This window comes from Mastigoproctus giganteus, chromosome 6 (assembly GCF_048544385.1).
Source record: "Mastigoproctus giganteus isolate SK-2022 chromosome 6, ASM4854438v1, whole genome shotgun sequence".
In the NCBI taxonomy this organism is placed as follows: domain Eukaryota; kingdom Metazoa; phylum Arthropoda; class Arachnida; order Uropygi; family Thelyphonidae; genus Mastigoproctus; species Mastigoproctus giganteus.
Window position 1 is genome coordinate 35,062,528 of NC_143580.1, and position 27,798 is coordinate 35,090,325.

The 27,798-nt window shown below is 38.5% G+C and overlaps 1 protein-coding gene and 1 pseudogene across 2 annotated transcripts in view; one reads left to right on the plus strand and one right to left on the minus strand.

Moving 5' to 3' along the window:
- Positions 1-27,798, minus strand: part of LOC150084152 (diacylglycerol kinase delta) — a 511,886-nt gene that overhangs the window by 300,825 nt on the left and 183,263 nt on the right. The window lies entirely within an intron of this gene.
- On the plus strand, positions 1,935-2,858 carry LOC150084153 (proteasome subunit alpha type-3 pseudogene; annotated as a pseudogene).

The following is a 27,798-nucleotide window of genomic DNA, read 5'->3' on the forward strand; positions in this document are numbered from 1 at the left end:
GGGAAGAAATCCTCTTACGAAAAACAAAACAAAAAAAAAATGCAAAATTTCTCTTTCGGGATGCGAATAACTGATCTTCACAGTGAAATGTCAAAGTAACTCGCGTAAGTGGTATGAAAAAGTCAGCCAAGCACTGAAGCTTTTTCTGAACACTTCAGTCTGTACAAAAGCTCTTGTTCCAACTTATTCGAAACTACTTTGTTTTTGCTCTGAATAGGGCAATGTATCCTTATCCAACTAATATACAACAGAAAGCTAAATTGTATCAAAAGCTATTATAATAAATGTCAGGTATGAGCAATGCAATTATTGTAGGTCAACACGCACTAACAGGTTTATCGTTCCAAATATGTAATAAACGCACTCAGCAATTTTTTTTTACTATGCTTAATAAGACAAACTAATAATACAGTAGAATTCCAGTGATCCGAAATTTAAATTATCCGATTTTTTGAAAATTTTCGCTTTTATTCCCTACCCCTTTCGTTCAAAGAAATTGATTTATTTAATATTTATGTAAGAAACAAAACTATCTAGTGAATATAATAAAAATGAGACTGCGCTTGTACAGAGTTATAAACGAAGCAAAGCAAATTTCATCTATGTGACTTTGGTATATACTCAACTGTTTTGATATGATATATAAAACACATAAATATACGAGTATATATCGGCATATGTATAGGCCATTATTCCCATAAAATAAGTCACTGCAAATAAAAATTTATGTAGTAGTCGCTTTTGTAAACATTTTTATTCTTTTACAGCACAAAAAGAATAAATAAAAAATTTTATGCATGGTATAAAAAATTCTGCTGAATTAGTGTGATTGGTATACTGTATAAAGAAGTAGCATGGATAATCTTCCCAGCCTGCTTGGTTTTACAGACACATCAAACTGTCCTTATTTATTTATTTTTATTTTTTTGCATGATTTATCGAGGCTATCGCTCTTTGAAAGATGAGGAAACAGTTTCACCATTAATTACACTACCCGACAAAAATTTTTTTTCGTCATACCTCTGGAACAAAAGTTGGTTATTTTGAACAAAATTAATGTCTTGATTATGAAAATATAATTTTTTTTTACTTCTGTCACGTCTACATCAAAAGATACGCGCATTTTTTTAAATTCCTTGTTTTTATACGATAACAGCATACACGGTTGTAATTATTACACACAATATGTTACTTAGACATGTTTCCCACTCAATGATTTCCTTTTATACTTCAGATTGCTTTCCCGTTTAAGGAACCAACGCCGACCGGGCTAGCCGAGTGGGGTAAAGTGCCTGCCTGGCAACCCAAAGGTCGCGGGTTCGAATCCCGCCTCGGGCTTGAATCAAAGTACTGCAAAAATCTTGGGAGATGCATTATGGCCACAGAAGCCGATGCGCCAACAACTAACAAAAAAAAAAAAAAAAACCAACAATACTCCCATCATGGCAGAGTCCCGGCGACCTTGGTATAGTTTTTCCATTGCAGATACGTCCTGGTGGAAGCGCTCTGCTTGTTCATCACCGACATCTGCTAAGTTTTCAGGAAAGAAATCCAGATGGGAATGAAGGAAATGCATTTTCAATGACATTCGGCAACCCATGTTCTTGTAACATTTCAGCAAGTTTGTCACCAGTTGCTCATATTTCTCTTTCTGAGGAATCCGTGTACCACAGCCTTGAAAGATCTCCATGCAGCCAGTTCAACATCATTCAGGTTTCTTTGAAATTCCTCATCTTTTAGGAGCTTTCTTATTTGAGGACCTATGAAAATTCCTTCCTTCAGCTTTGCATGAAATAAATTTGGAAACATTTTCAGTAAATATGCGAATCCTCTGCTTTCTTTTTCCAGTGCCTCAACTTGGTGTGTAAAGGAGGAAGAAAAACATTTTGTGGATTAACCAATGGAACATACTTACGAACAATGGAACATACGTGAGTGTGCAATTTCTTGAGTTTGATGCTATCGTGAAGTGTTAGTGTGTAAAGATGAGTTCAATAGGAACCGGATATGATTTATCTGCTTCTCAGTTTTCTCCTGATGGAAGAGTGTTTCAAGTTGAATATGCACAGAAAGCAGTAGAAAACAGTGGGACTGCTGTTGCACTTCGAGGGAAGGATGGTGTAGTATTTGCAGTAGAAAAGCTGGTAACATCCAAATTATATGAACTTGGGGCAAATAAAAGGATCTTTACTATTGATCGCCATGTTGGAGTTGCTGTAGCAGGTCTTCTAGCCGATGCAAGACAGGTGGTTGATACAGCTCGTATAGAGGCATCTAACTACAGATCAGATTATGGTGCTCAAATTCCTCTAAAGTATCTGAAGGATAGGGTTGCTATGTACATGCATGCTTATACTCTGTATAGTGCAGTGAGACCTTTTGGTTGCAGTGTAATCATGGCATCATATGAAGCGGATGGTCCTCAGTTGCATTGCATTGATCCGTCTGGTATATCATGAGGATATTATGGTTGTGCAATAGGAAAAGCTCGACAGGCAGCCAAAACAGAAATGGAAAAATTGAAGCTCAAGAACATGACCTGTAAAGAACTTCTTAAAGAAGCAGCAAAAATAATTTATGTTGTGCATGATGAAGTGAAGGATAAAAATTTTGAACTGGTACTCAGTTGGGTTGGAAATGCAACCAATGGAAGACATGAGTTAGTACCACCAGAAGTGTTTGCTGAAGCTGAAAAGTATGCAAAGGAAGCAGTTCGAGAGGAATCGGATTCAGATGAAGACATGTAGTCACAAATTATTTTTTCATATTCTCTTTTCATTATGTCATCTTACCATCATCATTCCATTAAAGGTGTCAGACAACTTTTGTTTCAGTATGATCTTCATGCTCGTATACATAATTGAAAATATGATATAATACTGGATTGTCTGTTGATTTTATATTAAATAATAATACTTTACATTGCTTTTGCTGGGAATATATTCATCTCTCTTGTCCCAGTGTTGTACGACATAGTGTTTGGCCGTTGCACGACTATCCCACAAACACAGGAAACAACAGTATTTAGTGAAACCACTTTTCAACCCAACAAGCAGTCCAATCACTTTGAGACCACCACAAATATTCCAACCATAGTCATTGTAACGTATAGCAGCAAGAATCTGTGACATATTATCGTAAGTTTCTTTCAGGCCAACAGCATGAACAAGAGGAACTGATGGTAAAGTATTTCCATTATGAAGCAATACTGCTTTCAAACTTAGCTTTGACGCATCAATGAACAAACGTCATTCAGAGGTACAGTATTGTGATCAATGTTCAGTTCGTGCATAAGACCAACGACGTCTTTGCAAACACACATGTTGTTTTCCATTGAAAAATATCTTGAAAACTCTTCATTTCGCTTACGGTATATTGTAATGTTTGTACCTTTGGCGAGTAAGTTCCACTGTTGTAGTCTGGATCCGAGTAATTCAGACTTCTCTTTGGATAAGCCCAAATCTCTAATCAAGTCGCTTAATTCTTCTTGTTCAATTTATGGTTCCGCGACATCTGGTAAAATGATTCCTCCTGTACCTTCTTCACTACTTCCAATAACCCCAAGATTTTGGTGGCACAGGTACTGGCAGTTCTTTAACGTGTGGCACTGGCCTAATTGCTGACGAGATATTTGATGCAGTGCTTGCTTTTTTTGGAAATACCTTTTATTTTTGTAGTGCAGAAATAGCAGTCGGTGAAATGATTCTTGGGCTCGCGCCACACCATAGGGACGGCAAAAGGTAATGCTAACCACAGCCTTAAGTTCGTTGTCTAAGTAATACAACAGATATGTGGAGCCCAATTTTTTTCTTGGTCACCGATCTTGCAGCTGAAATACAATGAATATACAACTTTTGTGACATTGTATATTTTCTTCCTCTGAATTTTTGGGGTTAAGTGTCCACAAACATAGCAGAAGTTGTCTGCGTGATTAACGAAAGTTCTGTGCTTTGTCTTCTCCATTTTAACAATGCATTAACTTAAAAACAGTAAAAGCAATTGGTAAATTTGAACAGAGGGTGAATTTTTGTAGCGTAGTTTATCATACACTATATATTGAACAGTTGAATGGTGTAATAAAATTAATAAAAATACTGACTGGAAAAGTGCATCAAAATCAAAATATACTATATTGCAAGAACAGTAATGATGTACTTGCTTCACTTTCAGCCCAATAAACAAAACCAAACAAAAGTTAATAATTTTAAAAATTGTATTTCAAACAGTAATGATATCTTTGTACAGAATCCAGTTATCTATCTATATCTTAAAACTGAGACGTGATAGAAAATTTTTATGATTGATTTTAAATTCTATACATAAAACTTGACCAGAAACAACCACTGATTTGCTGGAGGTAAAAATCATGTTGGGTAGTGTTATAATCCGAATCGGATTGAAATTGAAAATGACGAGGGTGTTTTATGTTGAATCTACACAACAAAAAACCAATGGCGGACCCAGATAAGGGCTAAAGAAGCTAAAGCCCTTCCCTATAATGAAAGTAATGTTGATTTTTTTTTTTTTTTTTTTTTGCTACATGATTATTAACCACCCCTGCGACCTCTCTCCGACCTCTCTCCGACCCCTCTTCTTCTTATTTCATCCCCCGTCTTCACCCCCCCCCATTTTTCTCTTGTACAGCGACTGCCCCACATGTCCAAATTTAAATCACATCAAATTTTGCCAGACCTTTTAGGCTCTCTAGAAATAGTTCTTTCAGCGTAAAACCCCACGCGCGCTTTCTGAATGCAATTTTACTTAAATCAACAGCGATAGCTCCAACCTTTATTTTAGGTCCTAGTCACTTAAATCCCAGGAAAGTAAGTGGCAGGATCTGCCAGAGTATAATTAGTCTCTTGGTACACCCGGCCGGCGTCCCCAGGTATGGTAACGCCGGGTCCCACTGTGGGCCCGGCGGCCAACAGGCCGGATGAACAATGGGCACAACAAACTACATACCACATGACCCATACATTATTTTTAAACCTCTGGCATAGAAAGGGTACTGTCACTCAATACATAGAACATACGCGGAGATGGGAGAAATCCCCGGAGCTGTCAGGCCCTCAACATACCTATACCTAACCACCCCTGCACACAGGCCACATTGGCGACCTGAGCCAGTTCCCTTGTCTGGCTCACTGTTTCGCCTCTTCCTGGCGGGGAGGGGACAGGTTGCTGTCTCCTCCCCTCCCGCCACTCATTTTCTTCCCTCTGGTGGGGCATGCCCCACTGTAAACTGGAGTTGCCTTCCTTTTCGGCTCCATATTTCTATCTCCTCCCCTCCCTCCAGTCTTCAGCTTTCTCCCCACTCTATCTGACAGCAACGTGAACACACCCTACACAGAGTCACCAATCTAAATTAATTTCGCCGAAAATTTTAGACTTCTCCTAGTGCTTCCCGCGACGCATACGGGATCATAAATTTTTATTTATTTATTTTTTTTTTTCAAGGTCCTAGCCATTGAAATCTCAGTAAATTAGATGGCAGGACCTGCCAGAGTGAACTATATACAAGTGCAGGCCCGGGCAAACTATGGCCCGCGGGCCGCATGCGGCCCACGAGCTTTAATTGTATTTTCGAAAAAAGTTTACTTATTTTATGCCTTTTGCGACGCCTTTTTGAAAAATAAATTTGTATATGTAATATATTATAGAATTTGCCGACTTGTAAATTGTTTTATCATCTCTGTATGTTCAAATTGATAGAATTTGAAATTGTGCGCGAACTGGAGCGAGCCATCGGGCGCTTTTATAACGGTATAATTTGCGATTATAAACTAACCGCGGGAAACTACGGTAACAGACAACCGGTGACGACGACAACGGCTTTGCTGTGGTGGCGGAGTAATAGGATAGGACTGCTGACCAGCCGCAGTTCCAATCTGTTTTCTCCGACGGTCATCCCGCAGTTAGTTTTTTGCGTTATCTTCGGTTATCATCTTGGTGCCAGTAGCGATAAAAATAATATTTATGCCCTTTTAAAAATGAATATAAAACGAAAAATTCAACAAGAGCATCGTGTCTTCAATGAAGAGTGGTACACAAAATATTTTTTTGCTAAAATAAATAACAAGCCTATTTGTCTCATCTGCCGGGGGAGTGTCTCAGTGTTGAAAGAGTACAATATTAAAAGATTTTCACTACTAAACATTCAGAATATGGTGCCAATCAAATTATTGAAGAGCTTCTTTCAATGGAATCTCTTAAAGACCAAACAACGGGAGCTGATATATTTGAAAAAGTTGAAAAATGCTTATAATTAAGAATGTAAATGATATAATTTACAATGGAACAAAATGGTAAGCGTAACAACTGACGGAGCACCAAGTTTGACAGGTAAAAATGTTGGAGCGTTAAAGAAAATTCAGGATAAAATTTGCGAAAATTATCCTAATTTCATTACAATTCATTGTATTAGACATCAACAAATATTATGTAAAAATGTGTTAAAGGTTGAACATGTCCATCTTAAACTAGTAAATTTAATACGATCGAGGGGCCGACCGGGCTAGCCGGGTGGGTAAAGTGCTTGCCTGGCAACCCAAAGGTCGCGGGTTCGATTCCCGCCTCGGGCTTGGATCAAAGTACTGCAAAAACCTTGGGAGGTGCATTATGGCCACAGAAGCCTATGCGCCAACAACTACCAAAAAAAAAAAAAAAAAAAAACGATCGAGGGGCCTGAAACACAGACAATTCGTTAATTTTCTTCAGGATATTGAATCCGAGTACACAGATTTTCCTTATAATAGCCAAATTCGATGGCTTAGCTTAGGAAAAGTTCTTCGGCGAGTATGGGATCTTAAAGATGACATCATTTTATTTTTAAAACTGAAAAATATTTGGACTTTCCCGAATTAACTGATAATAACTGGATTTGTGATTTTGCGTTTACCCTGGACATCGTGACACAGTTAAATACTTTCAACACCGTGTTACATGGGAAAAATTTATACGCCCATGATATGGTAAAAAGTTTGAATGGATTTAAATTAAAACTCCAGTTGTTCCTTCGACATTTATTAATTAACAAGGTAGGCCACTTTCCAACCATGAAGTTGCTGAAGATTCCAGAAAATAAATTTGAAAAATATTGTGAAATTATCAACGCTTTGAATGACGACTTTTCACGAAGATTTGGCGACTTCCGAAAAATTGAGACAAGTTTGGCAATAGTGCGCGACCCATTTTCAATAGAAATTGATAGTGCACCGAGTGAACTACAGCTTCAGATTATACAAGATTTGCAGTGTGATTCCGATTTGAGGGAATTGCACCGTCGTGAGTAAATCTGTAAATTTTACAATACTCTTAATTCGGACAAATTCGACGAACTTAAAGATTTTGCCCGAAAAATGTTGGTTATTTTTGGATCAACCTACATATGTGAACAAACATTTTCCATCATGAATCTAAATAAAAATTCTTTACGATCGAGCATCACCGGTGAACATTTACAAGCAGTTTTAAGAATCTCAACTACAAAATTAACACCCGAAATTAAAAAAAAAAAAAAAATTGTAAAAGATGTAAAACAGTTCCATTCATTTCATTAAATTCTTGGTTGTTAAAGAATAATTTTGTTATGTAAAAGATGTAAAACAGTTCCATTCATCTCATTAAATTCTTGGTTGTTAGAGAATATTTTTTGTTATATTTCTTCATGACAACAAATAATATATATCTAAAAATAGTATTTTACGTGCGGTCCGCCTTCTTTTTGAATTCCTAATGTGGCCCTTCAGCCAAAAAGTTTGCCCAGGCCTGTACTAGTGGGTACCTGGTCTGCCTCCACAGGACGAAAGTGGGGCAACGTCGGACCGCAGTAGAGGTCTGGCGGCTAAACGACCAGAAGAACAACGGTACAAGGCATCACACATATACAAAGTCTACACACTTTTAAATCTCTGGCTTTTCCAGTCAACTGGTTCGCCCACAGTGTAAACTACGCGGAGATGAGGGAAACCCCTGGTGCCATTTAACCCTAAACACATTACATTTTACATGATTATTAAAGCTCAATGATTCCCCGAAACACTACTTTAATCTCCCCAACTTTCAGAAAAACTTGGGGCCACTACTGATGAAACCAACAACCAGTGAAACGCTAAATGCCCCTGTCAGATTACTAGTCGGGCCGATTCATCCAAAGAACGGAATGCGAATAATTGGATCTTGCAGCGGCAAAAAATAGTGACAACATCTTTCAAACACAAAAATATTGACAATTATTTTAAAACTATATATGTACAGGGTCATCGAAAAAGGTGTTCGTGATTTTTTTAATTATCTTCGGAAATATTTGATCGATTGGTGTGATCGTAACTGCAAACAGTGTGGTAACTCACTGTTTCATTTGACACCTCAACAATGACCTTGGCTGCGCCATGAGTGTGCGCAGAATGATTTCTACGCGGACCGACTCAGTGTCAGTAAGATGGTCACCAACGTCGGTATTGCCGTTGCACTCTTATGACAGATTTAAATTCAGCGTACCACAATACACACTGCGCTTTCTGTTGCACGGTGGCCATCTTACTGAGGCGGTGTTCGTAGGAGTCATTCTGTGCTGGGTCCTGAACTGGATATCATCATTCTTCTCTTTCTTTGCGATTCCCTTCTCTCTCGGTAATTCAGTTTTTTTTTCTTTTTTTTTGGCTGGTGCAGCATAAGTCTCGGGATTCCTTGCACCATATAACAAATAATAATAATAATTCTCAACAGGAATAGACCCCTCTCCAAATGATTGCCAAATGTATAGCGTTTACACTAAGCTGCCACGGAGGACATCCAATTGGACGACTGAAAGTTTTGGAGCTTTCCGAAACAAACTAATTAATAACTAATTTATTTCTGTGCAACTATTTTTGTTTGACCCCTGGCGTTGTTGATAAACAAGCGATAAAACGAGAGTATTTGCTTCCGATAAGTGTGGCTATTTCTCCCTTTTCTTATCTTTATAGTTGTACTACTCTGAGCGAGTCCTACATACGATAATTCTATTGGCTCTTTGACCACATTCCATGCTTTAAATGCAGTAAGTATTCCAAAAGATGGCTTTAGGATCATAGAGATCTACAGGTCCTTTTAATAGATCCCTTGACGTGTTTATGTAAGCATTTGAGATTAGAACAAATTCGTAAGCAAGAATTTTAATAAAAATGAATGTCATCCAGCAGAGATTGTTATGCCATAGCTTTTATGAGTTACACATCAATAAAGACACATTAAAAGTAAACTTGGTCACGTAGTTTCTTAACTCTGGGCACCGGAAAGCATTTCCAATCGATTTTTACGATCAATTTTAAAATCTATCAAGCGACACAACATTTTCCTTTCGTTAATATCCAGAAATGACAGTCAGTGGGAGGGAACCTCACGAACCTAGAACTCTTTCAAAAGAAGAGACACATCAGGTTGCTCGTTAAAAGATCGGAATGAGGCGAAAATATCCTTGTGACTGATCTTTTTTTGCGATTTGGGATGAAGAATAACCTCGAGGCGACTATTTTAGAATGCTTAGTACGTAAGGTCAACGAACGACACACGGAAGACAGACCTCTCCAACGTAAGTATGGGTGGGGGCGCCTCTTTATTATCTGATTATGTATTGCTACGACGCGAGCAAGGATCTCTTATCAGAGAAAGAGAGCTTTCGTTCAGAACTTTAGTCCACGTCAAACGATCATTAGGTGTAACGCTCAGTTGAGCGAGCACGTTACACGCAGGTGAACATCAAGAATAAAGGAACATGTGTAGATAAAGGAAGTACAGTAATTCGAAGTTTTGCTGGCATAAATGTTTCTTGAAGCATTAAGAGTTCAAATAAGCGTAGCTATATAGCATCTACCGCAGTTTTCCTATAGTTTTATAACGAACATGGATCATTATTAACGTACTGCGTAGGCTCAGGAAAGATAATGGAAGTTGGATGAGTAATATCTAACGAAACAGCACTCTAAGAGGAAGGGTCAAATGTACTACCTTTTATTTCAAATTGTATTCGGAAAATGCTTTCGTAGGAAACTAGAATTTTTCAAAACCTTACGTTATACAACTATTCAGGGATGTCTAATGGTATATGCTAAGGCAGCCGCAAAGAATTCGTATTTGTAAAATGTTTTAAATGAACTCAAGTCTTTGCGACAAGCACGGTGGCTATGACAGGTTTTAAACCTGTAAATATTAATGGTACCATTTTATTCATCTGAAGAACGTTGTTAATAACGATGGAAGACACATTGTCTTCCATCTTTATCAAATGTATTGTAGTCAGAGTAGGAAGTTGCAAAGAACATGCTCAAACATTTCCTCCGACACAGAAAATTTCGTCTTCAGCTGTTTTCTTAAGCACAGGAATGGTTTGTGAATTCTTCTGAAACACTGTCTTTGAGATAACCCCAGAGATAAAAATCACATGAATTTAAATCAAGTGACGTTGGAGGCCCGCCCGTCCTTTGCCATGAAGTCCAGGGTATCGGTTAAAAACCACACTGTTGTCAATATTTTCTTATCAGAGAACCCCTTCAACATTACAACCAAAAATTTCCAAACCTTTTCTACAGAGTAATGATGTTGTTGGTACGAAAATCGGAAACTTGCGAAACTGCAAAGAAAAGAAATACTGTAGTATAATGAATAAAAGATCGACCTGTATATACGAATTATTCCCAGAGGGGGAACTACCATAACGCAAACGCTTCTTGATTAGACCGGGGTTCGAGCCCGTGACCACCACATACGGAGGATGAGGAAAGGTCAGGGAATGACCACCGCATATTCCCGGAGCAATATGGCTTTAGTTGCTAATGCTCCTAAAAACCAAACAACAGAGCCGCCACAGCGAAAAAGGGGTTTGGGAATACAGTAGTTGGTTTGACATGGCTATTAAAGAACAGGAGTTGGGGGGGGGGGGTCCTGAATCTCGCGGGAGGTCCAGAATTTCTAGTTTCGCTATTGAAATTTATATTATTGTTGAATTTAATATTACACAGAGTGTGTGGATAAGATACTCTGAGAATACAGTAAGTCCATTAACGCAGTCTGTCTTGTTTGTTATTTGGTTTTTTGGAGCATTAGCAACTAAGGCCATATTGCTCCGGGGATATGCGGTGGTCATTCCCTGACCTTTCCGCATCCTCCGTAATTGGTGGTCACGGGCTCGAACCCCGGTCTAATCAAGAAGCGTGTGCTACGCACTGCTGCTCCTGCCCACCTGGCTACGGAGGCGCCATAGTCTGTCTTGTTAACTCCACTAACCCTATGTGGTTACGTAGTATAAATAGATAATTTATTTCAAAAATTTAGTTATTTCATTTTGGTTAAATTAATTTTCCCTTTGCTAGTGTAATGCAGCTCTCAAAGTCTATCATCACCACCACAACGTTATTAATCTTTTTGAAAGAAGTCGAAATAAGTAAATAGAACCAATGCATCAGTTTTATCTACGACTGAATAGGGCTCGGCAAAACTAGCGGCTATGTGATTATACTGGCAGATTTAATCTTTCTAAAAGCAGTGGTCTTAAAGTAAGCAACAAGCCGTCGACTTTTTTCAACTGCAGCTGATTTTGAATTTTTTTATAGGCCACGAATCTTTTTATTCTTTGATTAATAAACATATTGTAGTATTACGCTACTAGCTTCTCGTGACTTATGTCATCAGTGTAGCTGCAACTGTCCAGTGTAAACACACTGTGATGCTAATTTATTACTAAGTACTGTACATGTAAAATCACTACGTGTACTGGGAAAATTTAATGAAGTGAGAATCGACCTTGAGAGCAAAGATAGTCAGAACTTTCTAAGCAGTGGAACACCTGGAAATCACAATGCGCACGGTACAACCTGGAAGGGGCTGGTCTAAGCAAAGAACACTATCTGATGGCGGATATTTCTTATCACAGTCAAGTAGTAAAGAGCTAATAGAATGATGTTGGTCCTCCATGTGCAGCTAAAACAGCTCGTACCCGGCAAGGAATGGACGGTACAAGATTTCTAAATGTGTCTTGTGGTATCTGGTACCAGCAGATCCTTTAACTCCTGTAAGGTGGTTGAGACGCCGCAGATCGGAGTTGCTGTTTCAACACAAACCACAGATGCTCGATGGGATTGATGTCTGGGGAATTTGGAGGCCAGGGCAATACCTGGAAGTCTTCCTCATGTTCCGCGAACCAGTCTCGAACAATCCGGGCGGTGTGGCATGGCGCATTATCCTGCTGAAAGACGGCACCGCCAGAGGGGAAGACCTTTGCCATAAAAAGGTGTACCTGGTCAGCAATGCTGTTTAGGTAGGTATGTGTGTTTAGTGTATGGGCGGCTCCTAGAACATGTGTTCATCTCCGCCTCGTTGCTCTGTTCCATTTTTACACAAACTCTGTCAAGGTAAGGCCATATGTGTCATGAACAAAAAAAAAAGTAAAAAAGAAAAAAAAAAAAAAAAGTTTCCATCCTGCACGGGAGGAAGTGACAAGAAAGAAAAAAACTGTTTGTGAGCTTAGTGTTTGTTCTGAGGTGTAATGTCATGTTTTGGCCTTTTGGCTACCTGGAAGCAATAGCCACCTAGGTGACTGCTTCCAAAGGCCTTAGGTAGAGTGTATTTAGTGTCAAGTGACACCAGGGGTTTTCCTCCATTTCCGCGTTGCTTTCATTGTAGGTGTGCCAGTTCACTGGAAAGGCCAGAGATTTAAAGGTGTATGGATATTGTATATGTATAGTGTTATGTACCGTTGTTCTTCTGGCCATTTAGCTGCTGGACCCCTGCTGAGGCCCAACGTTGCCCGCACTCAGCCCATGGAGGCAGGCCAGGTATACCAGCATTATAATTATTTACTCTGGCACCTAATTTTCTGAGATTTCAGTGGCTAGGACCTAAAAAAAAAAAAAATTTGATCTTCCGCGTGGGGAGGTAATAGCGCTAGGATTTGAAAGGCCGAAACTATTGGCAAACAGTAAGTTGGACATGATTAAATTTGGACGCGTAGGGCAATCGCTTGTGTACAGATAGAGTAGGGGAGGGAGACTAAAGACTGGGGAGAGCGACAGAAATATGGTGTCAATATGAAAGGCGACCCCAATAGGTGTCAGTGGGGCATGCCCCACCAGAGGGAAAAAAATGGGGGTGGGGAGGAGACAAGAGGACAGTCACCTCCCACTGTCACGGAAGTGGAGTGGAAAGAAAGCCAGAAAAGAGTGCCCTGCTCGGGGGTCGCCAATTAGTGCACTGACAGCAAATCTGCTGTTCAAGGTGGGGAGGAGAAACGAGTCCAACAAAGCAGTCGGAACCAGTGCCCCCATGTCATTCATGGGCCATGTCCAGGTAAGTTGAGGTCAGTCACGTTTATGGGTTATATACCCGAACAGGGTAGAGTTTCTTGTAGACTGTCTTTTGCATGCTGGAAGGGTCTGGTCCATTGATCCTGTTTCCGTCATCAGGGAGGGCGGTCCAGTACCTTTTCCATCCAGTGAGCCCATCATTTCTGTGGTGTGCATCCTATTCAAGTAGGTTGGTTGGGTCAGACAATTTGGGTTTCAATGCTGGTGTATTTGCTCATAGTCCGGTTGTTGTCGAAGTTTCATGTCTGCTAGAAGGCATACTGTGCCCTTAGTTCCTGACCACAGCATGGGTTCTTCTTCTGGCAAAGAGTTCCTGTGCAAATCTGGTGAGATTCTTATATTCTTCACTTGTGTCCAAGAGATAATGCTCCTGGCCTCGCAGCAGGTAGGTCAATCTTGTTATTAAGTTTCCATGCAGGTCTTCGTAGTTTGTAGATTCGTACATGAGGTGGGTCCAGCTTTCCGGTTCGCCACATGAACAGTTAGGTTGGTGCCCGACACATGGATGACTGGACCCAGGGTATCCCGGCAGAACATCGCCCATAGAATGACACTGCCGCCACCAGCTTGTTTTCGTCCCATGGTGCACCAGGCGCCATCACTTTCCCAGGTGAACGACGCACACGTACCCGGACCAGTTTCGATGCTCGCGTGCCCATTGTAGGCGCTGTCGCCGGTGAACCGTGGTTAGTATGGGCACTCTGAGTGGCTTGTGGCTACGCAGCCCCCTTTTCAGCAGGGTTCGATGTACTGTATGTTGTGACACATTACTCCCCTCACCACCAGCATTCCAATTACTGGCGAGTTGCGCCACAGTCGTCACGTACCATCCGGGAGAGCCTTCACTTACCTCGAGCATCGATAAGCCGTGGTCGTCCAACACCTCGCTGGCGGTTCGTGGGTTTCCCCTCCTCGGACCACTTTCGGTAGGCACTAATCACGGCTGACCGTGAGCATCCCACCAGCCGTGCCGTTTCGGATATGCTCTGACCCAGTCTGGCCATTACAATTTCGCCTTTGTCAAACTCGCTTAAGTCTGCTGCCTTTCCCATCTGAAGAATAAGAGTAATACTGATTAACGGAGCTCAGTATCAAGTGTTTTTTATACCGTGTCTCGACCCGTGCACGCGTCGTAGCTCACCTGCAGATGGTTCGATTTGCATAACGACTCGCTGGTCATAATGTTTTGGCTCATCGGTATATATTCAAGAGCTACTACTTACTACCTTCGTAGAACTATCTTCACGGGGGATCAGGACAACAGACACAAGAGTACATCTTCAACCACTGACAACATTACAACTTCATGGACGGATGTAACACCAACCTCCATGAATGTCGTATGATGCAAACAGAATCGACTTCAAGCAGGTCTGACAAGAGAAACTGTACGGGCTCACGCTTACATGATAGGACCCCGTGTCGAAATTCTTCTTTATGTAGTGGAAATACAGGCACTCCCTGAATGACAGTACAACAAACTAAGGCAGGATAAGATATTATTTTATTATAGTATCACTTTTGTTTGTTTGTACATTTTTTCCTGGCCATATACAAATGGTTGAAAGCTGAATCACTGTTTGTTCAGATAAGCAGTCCATACAATTTTGTGAAACACGCAGATTAAGCTCAACAAGAAGATACGATATAAACGAAAAAAAAAAAAGAAAGATGTGTGTAAGCTGCAGGATTTTTTATTAATTTAATTTTTGTAACAAGGTTTACATTTTCCTTATCAATGCTGTTCGCATTGTTTCAATGGGAAAATGTATCCCAAGTTTTGAACAGTCTATTTATAAACAAACTCCTGACTGGGGACTTTGGTATACTGTACAGGTAAACCTCGTATAACACGGTAGTTAGGTTCCTATAAAATATCGTGTTGTGCGAAACCCGGTTATACGGAACTAAGAAAAGTACAAGAAGGGGGGGGGTTTACGTTCCGAAAGCTAACAAAAATACACTATTTCGTTAACAAAACTAACAAAAATACACCATTTTAGATTTCGTTCTGCTCTCTTTGGTTTGTTTGCTTTGGCTTGATAAATCTTTGTGAATTTCATCGCATGGAACTAAGCATTTTTGAAACTCCTTTTTGAACTTTGGGCTCCTTTCATTCAAGAATCTGCATTCAAAAAATAAGATTCTAATTGCTCGGCTAACTTTATGCCTTCCCCTATGCTTTTTAGAGTAAAGTTTAGAATTTTCATCTGCGATATCATCTGAATTGATTTAGTTTTACCTCCGATGCCATTTCCACCAAATCCGCTTCGCCAGCCTCTTTTCTACCAGTAATTCTTGAACGTGTTCAGTAATCATATCTTTTTTATTTTTTTAGGAGCATCGGCGACTAAGGCTACCATCGGCGACTTACTCTGAGAATATTATCTATAAATTGCGTGTGTTCTGTTTTGCTGGACGAAAAACCGGGGAGAAGAAACCATACTGACCTCGCCTGAGACCGAGTACCTCAGCCGCATTGTGAAAAAGCCCCATAAAAGTTCTTTACATCAACAACGGGATTCGAACTTAGGTCGTTTCCACCCAGTGTGGGGAGGATGGCGATTCTGCCAACTGTGCTACCCACGAAGGTTTCAGTAGTCATATCATAAAAACCTCCTCCTACCAACTTAGCAAGTTCTACTATCGCACCGATTCAGTTTTCTACCAGTTCGACCATATTTCCTGAATGAACTGACTCTGGCCATACATTTTTCCACACGCATTTAACGTTAAACGGTTTTACTTCTTTCAGCGATAAAGCTATGATTCTAATACAGTCCACATTGAGAACTGTTTCCATACCTCCATTACTTCAATAGATTCGGAATCAATTTTTTACAAAATCCATTGTAACGATTTTCTGATGTAATGAGTTTTAAAGGTGGATATAATGCCTTGATCTAATGACTGAATGAAAGAAGTTGTATTAACCCAATACAACTGTGGTGGTAGGAACATAACATCAACGTTTAGATGACTTAAATCTTTTGGATGGCCTGGTGCGAATCCAAAACTTTGAAATCTGCATTTTTCCAAAAGTTCAACAAGCATGAGTTCAATAGCACAGAATGTAACACGGGAATTTCCCAACAAAATAAAATACAGGGATTTCTCAATTATATATATATATATATATATATATATATATATATATATTTTTTTTTTTTTTTTTTTTTTTTTTTAACTAGCGAGTCAACAGCGGGGATTCAAAAGGAGTGAAAATGTTTAAAAATTACATCCAACATAATAGCAGGGTTTTCCCCGCACAAAAGTTCAAAAATACCCTGTTATGCGAGGTTTATCGAAATTCTCTAACCGTGTTAGAGCGAAACCATGTTGTAGAAGTACCGTGTTATACAGGTGTTGACTGTATATTATTTTTACTGCGTAACAGTTTCACTTAATGAACTTTCTCACTAACAACAATTGATGTAATTTCACATTACACAGCGGTTTAATTTATTTACAAAAAAAAAAAAAAAAAAAAATCCTATAACGTCGATATTGTTTTTCAAAATCATATTTACAATAAAACCGAAATGTAATTCTACAATCTTAAACTCAGCACCAAGGATGAAATGATGGACACCGCACTATGGTAAAAAGAATAGGCTGTGCAAGATCATTCACTCACTTCACAACGTATCGTGTAGATAGGCCTAGCGCATGATCTTGAGCAGCCTTCGAATATTAAATTCTAAATAGTATTAATAAATGAATGAGTAGCGTTAATAAGAGTAAGGTAAAGGTAGGCAGGGGACCCTGAAAAGCAGTTGCACCAGGTTTCGCAGGCTGCAAGGTATGGCCAGAATATGTCCACGATGCTTGTTTTCAGGTAAACGTTAATGATATGCTTGTGGCCATTCAAGAGAATGATGGTAGCAAGTGAGGCTGGAGTGGAATCTGGGCGAGTTGTTCCGATCTGACAGAATAATCCAAATGACTTCATTGGATTATTCTGTCAGATCGGAATAATCCAATGGGGTCATCCAATAACAACAAAGTGAAACAGCACAAGAAGGAGGAAAGAGACAACAGCAAGTCAAGAACACTCACAAAAGATGCCCGCGGTAAAGTTTTTATCCTCCAGAAAATGGATCCAAAAAACAAATCCCAACAGAGAGGGGAGCATTCAAGTTGATGACAGTAAGCAATGCCCTAGAGCAGTGTTTCCCAACCTTTTTTTTACCATGCCCCACCTAAGTCTTTCTAAAATTCTGATGCCCCCTATGTAACGTTGGGAAACACCGATATACATATTTTTTATATTCAAAAATTGAATTATTTCCTAAATGAAGCCTAATTACAACTTGTTCAGGACACAAAACTTAGGTTTTAGGAAGAAATCATTAGGAAATTATTAAGAAAAAAACAGTAAGTAAATTTTCAAAACATATAATGGACAACTAAAATTCAAGTACAAAATAATTTATATGAAAGATTTTTTTATAATATTTTAATTTTTAGTAATTATTATTTAATTGTTTAATAATTTCAACATTCCATGTGAAGTCACTTCTAGATGAGTGCACTAAATTTAGTGAGACCCTTGTGCTTGATGCTTGCCGCAGAGAGATTTTATATTGGGCTCCAATTTAGTCAGCTTCAGTCTCAAGTCTCCCCGTTTTGTGATATCCAGTCGATTTCTTTTCTTTAGGAACAAATCATTTATGGCACTAAATCCACATTCAGCTAAATATGAAGATGGAAACGGTAACAATAGCTCTCTTGCAAAGTTGGTTGAATTTGGGTATTTAATTTCTGTTTCATCACAAAGCCATGCCATCGCTCCTTTTATATTGAATAAAGTTTTAACTGACTCATCATTTTGCATTTCTGAGAGTTCTTCTTGGTACTGCATTGATACATCAGACAAATCCACTAACATTGGTTGCATCATCCAGGTTGGAAAATCAATTTGTTTTAAATCAGAAAACCTTTCTTTTAAATCAGCGGACAGAATTTTCAGATGATCGACAATAACAAGTACAGCGGTATCAGTCACTTCACATTTTTGCAGCCAACGAAACTGTTCAAAATTTTTGTTACAAATATATTTTTGACATAATTCAATAAATGTAATGAAACCAAATATCTTCGCTTTTGCATCGACGAGAGTTTTATTTGTTCCTTGAAGTTGTTTATTTAATATATTTAGTTTTTCAAAGATATCGGCTAAATAACTCACAAATGCTTTACCATTGACCGTTAACAGATGCTTCATTTCAGGTTTGTCACTTAAAAAGTCACTAATAGTATCAAATAGTTCCATGAATCTTTTCAAGCAGTTCCCTTTCGAGAGCCACCTTACTTCAGTGTGAAGTAAAAGTCTCACATGGTCTCCATTTTGTTCTTCACAAAAAAGCTTGAAGAGACGCTCACATTTGGCATTAGCTTTAATAGCATTGACACATTTTATAACTGATTTTAGTACTTCATGAAGAACAGGCGAAATATTTTTAGCTACCAAGTTTTCCCTATGAATAACACAATGCACAAGAAGCATTTCTGGATTCTCATCTTTCATCAATTTTAAGCAGCCATTTTTCTTGCCCATCATATTAGGAGCACCATCTGAAGCGCAAGATGTTATATTTTTCATTGGTGTATTATTGTCATCTAAGTAATTTTTTAGCTTATTATATATATCTTTGGAGGTAGTGGTGCTCTCTAATGATTTACAGAATAACATTTCTTCAGCAAAATTACCTTTATCAATATATCTCACATAAGTTATCAGTACGGCTTCACTGTCTCTCAAAGTTGATTCATCCATTTGCACTGAGAATTTTCTTGTTTTCAGCTTTCCAACAAGTTGTATTTCAATATCTTCACTCATTTCATCTATTCTTCTGCTAACAGTATTGTTATTGAGTGGCATAGCTTTCACGTCTTTGTCATCTTTTTCCAGAACTGTTTTAAGAAATGCTGATATTGATGGTTTGATTAAATTCTCTCCTATAGTATGATTTTTCCCAGATTTAGCAATGAGTAAAGAAATTTCATAACTAGCCTCAAGAGTACGATTGACAGTTGCAGTATGAGCAATAAACAGAGACTTTAATGTTGCTCTTTTTTCAAAATTCTTCTTTAAAGTTTGAAAGTAATCTAAATCTGAATTTACATGAGCATTATGTTTCGCCTTCAAATGCGCCTCAAGACGACCTCGCTTCATTGATTCGTTGGTCAAGCATTGTTGGCATAAAAGACAAAAAGGTGACCTTTGATCGTGGATAGCGGGTATGAAACCAAATTTTAAGTATTCCTCTGAATACTGACGAACTTTTTTTTTACTTGCACTACTCATTTTACTGCGCAACTGAAAGAAATAAATATAAGATAAATCAAAAACTAAAAATAAACTATGCATTAAAGTTAATTTAATTTTATTTTAATATATCAAAATTAATTATTAGTACGCTTTTTGAATGAATAAATCACACGAATTACTGAATTCGGGCTATTAAATCTGTGGTCTCTGTGAACAAGCAGATAAGTCTAATTTGTCAAAAATGAGATAAGTGCACTATAATAAAGTATTTATTATTTACTATTATGTGACACGCAGCTATCTTCGTTATTGTAGTTTTAGCGTGAGTAATAAATATTTGTATATTCGAATATATGCGTGTTTATATGAGAGTGTGAAGTTTATTTTTCCTCTCCTGCAAATTCGAGTTTTTGGACTTATTTGCTTATTTACTGAGACCACAGAAATACATATATGACAAATACATACCATTGTATATCACGGTTCTTCATTAATAATAATTCTGTGCGTGGACAAAGTAATTTTTATTTTAATCTGAGATCGTCAAACCTATCCAAATGTACAGTCACGATGCCCAAACGAGCGTTTGTATGAAAGGAATTACCTATTTCATATAACATGCTGAGTTTGCGGTAGGCTACAGTAGACAACCACTTTGCTTGCACATTGCATATGCCATAAGCAATCGTCCAATACAGTATGTACTATTCCTTCACTAGGCATAGTAAGCAATACTCTCCGAGCAAACTGTAGTTGATATTACTCCAAACTTTCAAGTGCAGCTCTATAGAAAGTACAACATTTAACGAATGCTCATTTAAAATTCAGATACCAACAATTCTTCTTTTGTACAAGTTAAATCATAGTAGGCGGTTGTTTTAAACTCTAGACGAGCAATTTTTGAATTGCCCCCCTGAACAATCAAATTGCCCCCATGTGGGGCGTGGGACCCACGTTGGGAAACACTGCCCTAGAGTGTTACAGGAAGTTGTGGGTCCAGTAATCATCTTTAGAAAAGTTTCCAACACCAATAACCAAGAAAGTGTCACTTCCTAAAACGGTGGACCAGACTGAGTCTACAACTACCACCTTCTTTAATGACGCTGATGGGGTAGTACAGGTGAAGTTGTCAAAGTTTGCTAATAACATAAAAGATAGGAAGGGTGGTTAACGACCAGAAAAAGGCTATTTTACTTCAAAATGATTTAGAACGATTGCACAAATGGTCTGAAAAACCGCAAATGATGCTTAATGCTTTTAATTTTTGTACGGGGGAACAGAAACCCAAGAGTTACTTATAAGCTAGAGGGGGGGGTGTAGTTAAAAGTGGTTCAAGGCGCAAAAGACTTGGGGGTTAAGATTCAGTCAGACATAACATTTTCCATGCAGTGTAAACAAGGGCTTGGAAAGTATATTGCGTGATATGTAGTCCTTAGCAAGTAGGGAAAAAGATGACATCGCTCCTTTAATAAAAGACAATTGCATTTGGAATATTGTGTTCAAGCCTGGAGGCCAGACTTGAAGAAAGACAAAACTTCCAAAAAAAGGTTCAAGGAAGGGTAACCAGATTGGTGAGGGTTTCTAACCGATGCCCATATAAAGATCGGCTTAGGTGTGGACTGCAAAGTTTAGCAACTAGACTTTTCGGGGGGGGGGGAGTGCATCTGATAGAGGTATATAATGTCCTGCAGGGAATCAGTAAAATAAACGAGGGAGATATTGTCACTGGCACAAGAGAGAAGAGCCAGGGAACACGAATAAAAAAAATATATGGAATAACAGAAGGCTGGATCTCATGAAGTTTACCTTCGGGCAGCGTGTTGTAGATCATTGGAATATACCGCTGCGATGTGGTCGAGGCGGAAAGTTTGTAAAGTTCAAAGCGGAATCGGATGGTCAGTTTTTTTCTCAATTTTTGGATCCGCTTCCTGACATCATTTAGCCATCATAATACTAGTTCCCTCTTCCGATAAGGCTGCAGGTGTTCCCGTTCTATCCCCCCTAGCAGGCTTATGGACGACGCACCATCAGACGATAATGGGTTCGATCCCCCGACTTAGTCTTCATTACTTCCACCATCCGACTCTTCACCTATCCCGACTTAGACTATACACTCATCATTAAATATGATTTTATCATTTTGTTTTTGTTACATATTATTGTTTACTGTAAAAATTCATATTTCTCTAAATTTATATCTATATTTATTTTCTCTAATGATTGATTCAGTACTTAACTCATTAATCCCCCATTTAAGGTACATAAACAGGACAGTACTGAAGTGAAAGAACGTATCATAGCTACTTTACTTAGCTGTTATGGAAATGTCCAATCAGTTAAATGGCAATGCCATAATAACAGGTGGAGGACATGCACTTTTAATAACTGTACGTGATACCAAAAGTACGTGTCCTTTAGTGTCCTTCCCTCAAAAGACTAAATAGCAAGAGCTTGTTGTCTCCTTTATTTAGAACAGCTGACAAGAAGGAAAGCATCACCAGCCACCTATCAGACTAGCTACACTTTGTAATCCAAATAGCGGATTGGGCAGTTACCCTTATACCGTATCCACCAGCGAAAAGTGCTATAGATCTGTGGTGTGGCACAACCTTGTACACAAGGACCAGCGCGCCAAATTGTGAAGTATCGAGGTGGCCTCGTATGCAAGAAACAAAAGCAGAAAACAAATTCACTTAACCACATATTATAGGAGTGTAAAACGTGGTTATTTAACCATGAATATATTTGTTAACTGTATTTTTGTGGTCAAGTGAATTGGAAACATCAACTCAAGACAGTGTTCTAGTATAATTTAAGTTGACTACTCGTCAGGTACTGACTACCTGACTAATACGTCAGGCCGCAATAAATAATATTGCACTCTCCATGATTTCACAGGAGGATGCTCGTTCATAATTCCTATCATAACCTTAAAGACAGGATTAATTGGCATTAAACAAATATACGGTAAGTACTGGCGAATTCAGTATCAAACATTTTTCATTTTAAAATGCAACTGTGTCACCAAAATAGAGTACAGGAATAAGAAATAACTTTGGAAATCGAATTTTTTTTTCTTTTCTTTGTCTTCCTTTTGACTGATTAAACACATCTAAGCAGTTAACTGGTCATTAAGTTCGAATAATAGCTAATCGGCTCACAATCTTATGGCTTCGATGCTAGTAAAACATAATTGTCTAATATTAATTACTAGATAAGTCAGGCATCATAATTAAGCTCATTCATTAAGCATATTTCCGGAAAAGGCTGTAGTGTGGAACGATTAGATAAATAGAACAACTTTACATCTGGGGGGGGCTGTTGACATGGCAACAGCCAACGGAGAGATTATCTTCATTAAGAATAACGAAAGTCTAAGAGGTAATCGAGGGAGCGAATGCTTTCCTTTGAGCCACTTAAATCCCGACGCCTTGTAGTACACTTAACTCATAGCTTGTATCAGCATTTCGAGAACCATTTTTATCTCACATTTCCTCTTTCCCATACTCAAGTGAAGTATACTGTTGGCATCCTCTTCAGTTCCACAACAATAAATTATCATGTTAAAAGTTATATATACCCGAATGCATAATAAACCCATTTCAGACCCAACAAAACAATAACGTGTTCTGTTAAGAGAATATGCTTAAAGATCCATATTCGCTGGTTTTCTCCTTTTTTTTTTTTTTTTTTTTTTACGAAAAACTTACTTTAGTTTTGAAATTGCAATAAAGCCGACGTTCCTGTTGCTCACAATTTCCGTTTAGACTGTTTAGACTACTACATCCTTTTCAACGCTTCCCTCCGCTGAAAAAAAAAGGCTTGGTTATGAAGTTTTACCTCCTGCAGGACTGAGATAGCCTTATTCTTCTTCTTTTTTCGTTTTTTTACTCCACAAGTGTTCTAGGTAGATTTATAATTCAAGATACTAGTAAATGAACTGCATAAATTAAGTTTTTTTTTTTTTTTAAATGAAACCCCATGAAAGATATCTGAACCTATAGTACTAGTACCGTGTGTGGGTTGAAGGTTGAGAAGATGAAGATGAAAGAAAGATGAAAGAAGATAAAAGAAAGATGAAAAAAAAACAAAAAAAAAAAAAAAAAAAAAATTTTTTTTTTTTTTTTTTTTTTTTTTTGCAATTTTCGGGGATAAGACGTTAATGAGGTTAGGAATCCGAAAGGGTGATGCACGGCTAAGCAGTTAAATTTTGATTGTGTGAGGCGCACGCTGCAGTGTTTAGGAGTGGGGGAAAAGACATATGGGGTCAATAGAGAAGACGATAGAGAAGAAGGTGGGACATGGGCATGCCCATGTTCCACCAGAAGAAAAATAGGGGGGCAGCGGGGAGGGGAGGAGACGGGGAGGCCGGCTCCTCCCCTCTGTCAGGATAGGGAAAGAAAGTGGGCCAGGCAAAGTGCTCAGTCCAGATCACCAGCAGGCTATGTGGCAGCGGAGCTGCAGTCATGATGAAAGAAATTTCCAATCCAGGTAAGTCACAGTATGGCTTGTGGTTTCCTCTCAGTGGAGTAGGTCCTGTCCGGTGTTGTCTAATGTGGTGGTTTTTCACTCCTAAGGTGATTACAGTCATTTCAGGCGATTTTCTGTCATTTGTATCTGTCGCTCTTGGGATCAGGTTCCGTCCCGTCACTTGTTTCAGTTGAGCAGGGTCAGGTATTCGTTGGCACATGGCGTTGTGGTCACAGTTTGAGCGACCCGTTCCTGTTGGTTGTCAGCTTGTACTGGTGTCTCTATCCAATGGAGATAACTCTTGGGTACAAGACCCATCCAAAGTGCAAGGTTGCGTCTGTCATTTAGTCTGCGTCTCGTCAGGGTTTTATTAAAGTATGGATCGTCGACCCGTCCAGGTTTGTTCTTTCGAGTGCAGGTAGGTGGTAGTGCTCGGCGTGGCATTATCGTTAGTTTTGTCACTGTCAAAAGCTTAAGTGTTGGCTCAGAAGGTTCTAGTTAGTGTTCCCTATAGATTTTGTTTAGGGTTCTGCGTCTGGTGAACAGTTTTTGCGCATATTTGGTCAGGGTCTTATATTCCTCTAGTGAGTCCAGTTCGTGTTTGTAATACAACCATGAGTTTCCAAGAGAAACAAAAAAAAAAAAAAAAAATCGCTGTGCACCCTGTACGCACGAAAGATATTTTATGTGTAAACATCTTTGACGACACCTACTAAATTTCGAACAGCTAGAACCGAAATCATGAACGATGTAATTTATGCTCACACCCGCTACTTACTCTACCGAATCAATGTTAGTGATAAATGGGAGACACACGCCCGCTGCTTACTATACCGAATCAACGTTTGGAAGAGGTTAGGCCAATAGCCTAATTAGCCATTTGTTGAATAAGTATGATTGCAACAATACAAGTATTTTTATTGTTACAATCATGTTGGATCATGTTACTCTGTCATGCTTTGTCGCAAATTACACATGCAGTGCTAACGAGATCTGCAATAAATTGTTGCAGATCTCGTTAGCGATCACGCATAATACGCTATCGAAACTATGACTTGGCTCAGGATCTCAACGAGTACACGCGCGAGTTGGTAACGCTGCACATTCCATTTTGCAATGAGGAAACAGAGATACTTTCAGAGGTGAAATATGTCAAGATCTACGACGACAATGAAGAGCTCATACTAGATCGTAAATTGTAAACCGGACTTGGATATTCGCAAAACGATTGAAATATGTAAGAAATGTCAAGACAACGACGATGGTAACCCTGACGAAGCACGTGGTAATGATCTGCATAGCCTTGTAACGCGACTGCGAGAAGACTCCTTTCGAAACTTTTACAATCATCTAAACAGCGAGATGAATGAAGATCTAATCATCTAAAGCTCGCCACGCTCAACCGACTCAGCCCAATTGCAAAGAAACGAGAAAACTTGACCAACGAGGACTTCTGCAACTTAATGGGAATGGCCAATGACAAGCAAAAGATTCTATTCATACATGTAATTTGGAGTCTGTTATCGCCCAATCGCGAACCTATTCAAATATTCTTCACCGGCACAGCTGGTTGCTGCAAAACGTTTATGATTCGCCTCTTGATGGAAATATGCACCGCTTCAGTAATAAATACAGACGGGTACCGTAACGCCTACATCACATGCACTTCAACTGGTAAGGATGAAACGCTTGTAATGTAATGATCTTGGATATGCTCAGAGCTGGTTTATGCCAGCTCTGAGCAAATTTAATACCACCTCCCATGATCCTTTGCGCGATCTCTCTCCCGACTCCAATTTTCTTTGTTTTGTAACGGAATGATATCATTTCCGCGTCGCAAAATCGTGACAAATTGATTTTACTACCGTCCAAAATTTAGTAGGTGTCGCCAAAGATGTTTACACATCAAAAACGAACCTTTGCATGCAACTGGGTCATGGGGGTGAAATAAATAAGCCTATTAAAGTTCTGCCCTATCTTTCCAGTCCCCTCCGTGATGGATGAGAACCTAACAAAAATCAAAACATGTTCAGTGTTAAAATAAATATTAAATGAAAGCATATCAATAGAAAATAAGCTTAGCCTGCCTGTCTGCTTGCCTCTCTCTCTCTCTCTCTCTCTCTCTCTCTCTGAAATTCTTTGCTGTGGGGCTCATTAAAAAAAAAAAAAAAAAAAAAAATTAAAAAGCCTCTGTCTACTGAGGTTTATTATTTCAAAATATCGAAAACATTTCTCACTGGAAATGCCCGAAAACATATTTTTAACGAGAACAAACGCCAATTAATAACGCAGGAAAATAAACAGTTTTCGTTATTACTACAAGCACAGGAAGTATAATTACTACCTAATAAACTGCAATTAATTACATAAGTAATTATGCCGCGTCGTGTATTATTAAATTTCCAACATTACTGTAACAAATGAAATCTACGGCTTCGAGGAAGAAAGATCGCCTCCATATCAGCATCCCAATCTAAAGTTCCACCTGCAAAAGGATAAGGAGCAAGAATGTACATCCTATCTAATGTAAACTTCATATTTTAGACCCAACTTATCCAACGACATCTTCCGCTAAATTAATAAATGCCCATCACAAATCATATATCAACTGCGACAGGAATTCATGACAGAAACGTGAGGAATGCTACAGAAGTTTGAAAACTGGCGATTTGAGGGGAGGAGCAGAGAAATAATCTCCCATTTTCCAAGCACGTTCCAGGAAATGGAAGATAACTCAAGTCATGGTTAAAATATGGAATTTTCATCCAATAAAACTAGAGATCCTCTATTTACTTATTTGCGCTATAATTAATTCGGAATATATAACATTCAAATAAATAACATTCAAATATGCCAGTTAATTATTATTTGGAGTTATTTCTGCCTTAAATTATCCAAACTTTCGAATTTTTTATGGATAACCACAATCATGGAAATATGATTCCTCTAATACCAATTTTCTCTTAATTACAGAAGGAGAAATTCTGAAAATATCTGAAAATTTGTATATTTATTACTAATTAGCATGGAATGATGTCTTTCGTTAGTTACAAAATAAACAATTTCCCTGCCCCAATTAAAAACAGTATCTTCGTACTCTTTTACTGGCCGTGGCGTTGTGCAGAAGTGTATAAACTTTTTTTTTTTTTTTAATAAGGGGATATCGTAGCTGCATTCATTTACGATTATTTTTTATAAAACCAATTTACATTCTTAAAATAAATCGTGAATAATGAAACATAATTTACTTGCTGAATTTTAATAGTTGTTAAGGGCAAATTTCTGCAGGCGGCTTCGTTTTCTCTCATGTTTGGACTCCTATCACTTCAATTAATTATAATATAGATTAACTGGTAAAAAGCAGGTGCAAACTTGCTATCCGGAAATCGTACACGAAGTCGGAGCGAGAGGATTTGGAGAAGCGACTGCTTCACTTTTTTGCCTCAGGCGGTAAACAATAAGCCAGGGTTCTGGTTCCGCAAGACATTTTGAAGAAAATACAGGGCGGGTCAAAAAAAAAAAGTATTTTTACCACTATCAGGAGCGGATTAAGGTCGGTTGAGGCCCGGCCGCAGAAGAAAATATTGGGCCCCTTACAAAAAGAGAGAGACAGGGAAAATAAAAATACATGTTAACCATTTTTTTAAATAAATAAAAAATATTATGTACTATTAATGTTTTATTTCCAATAAAATTTGAATATAATATATATATATA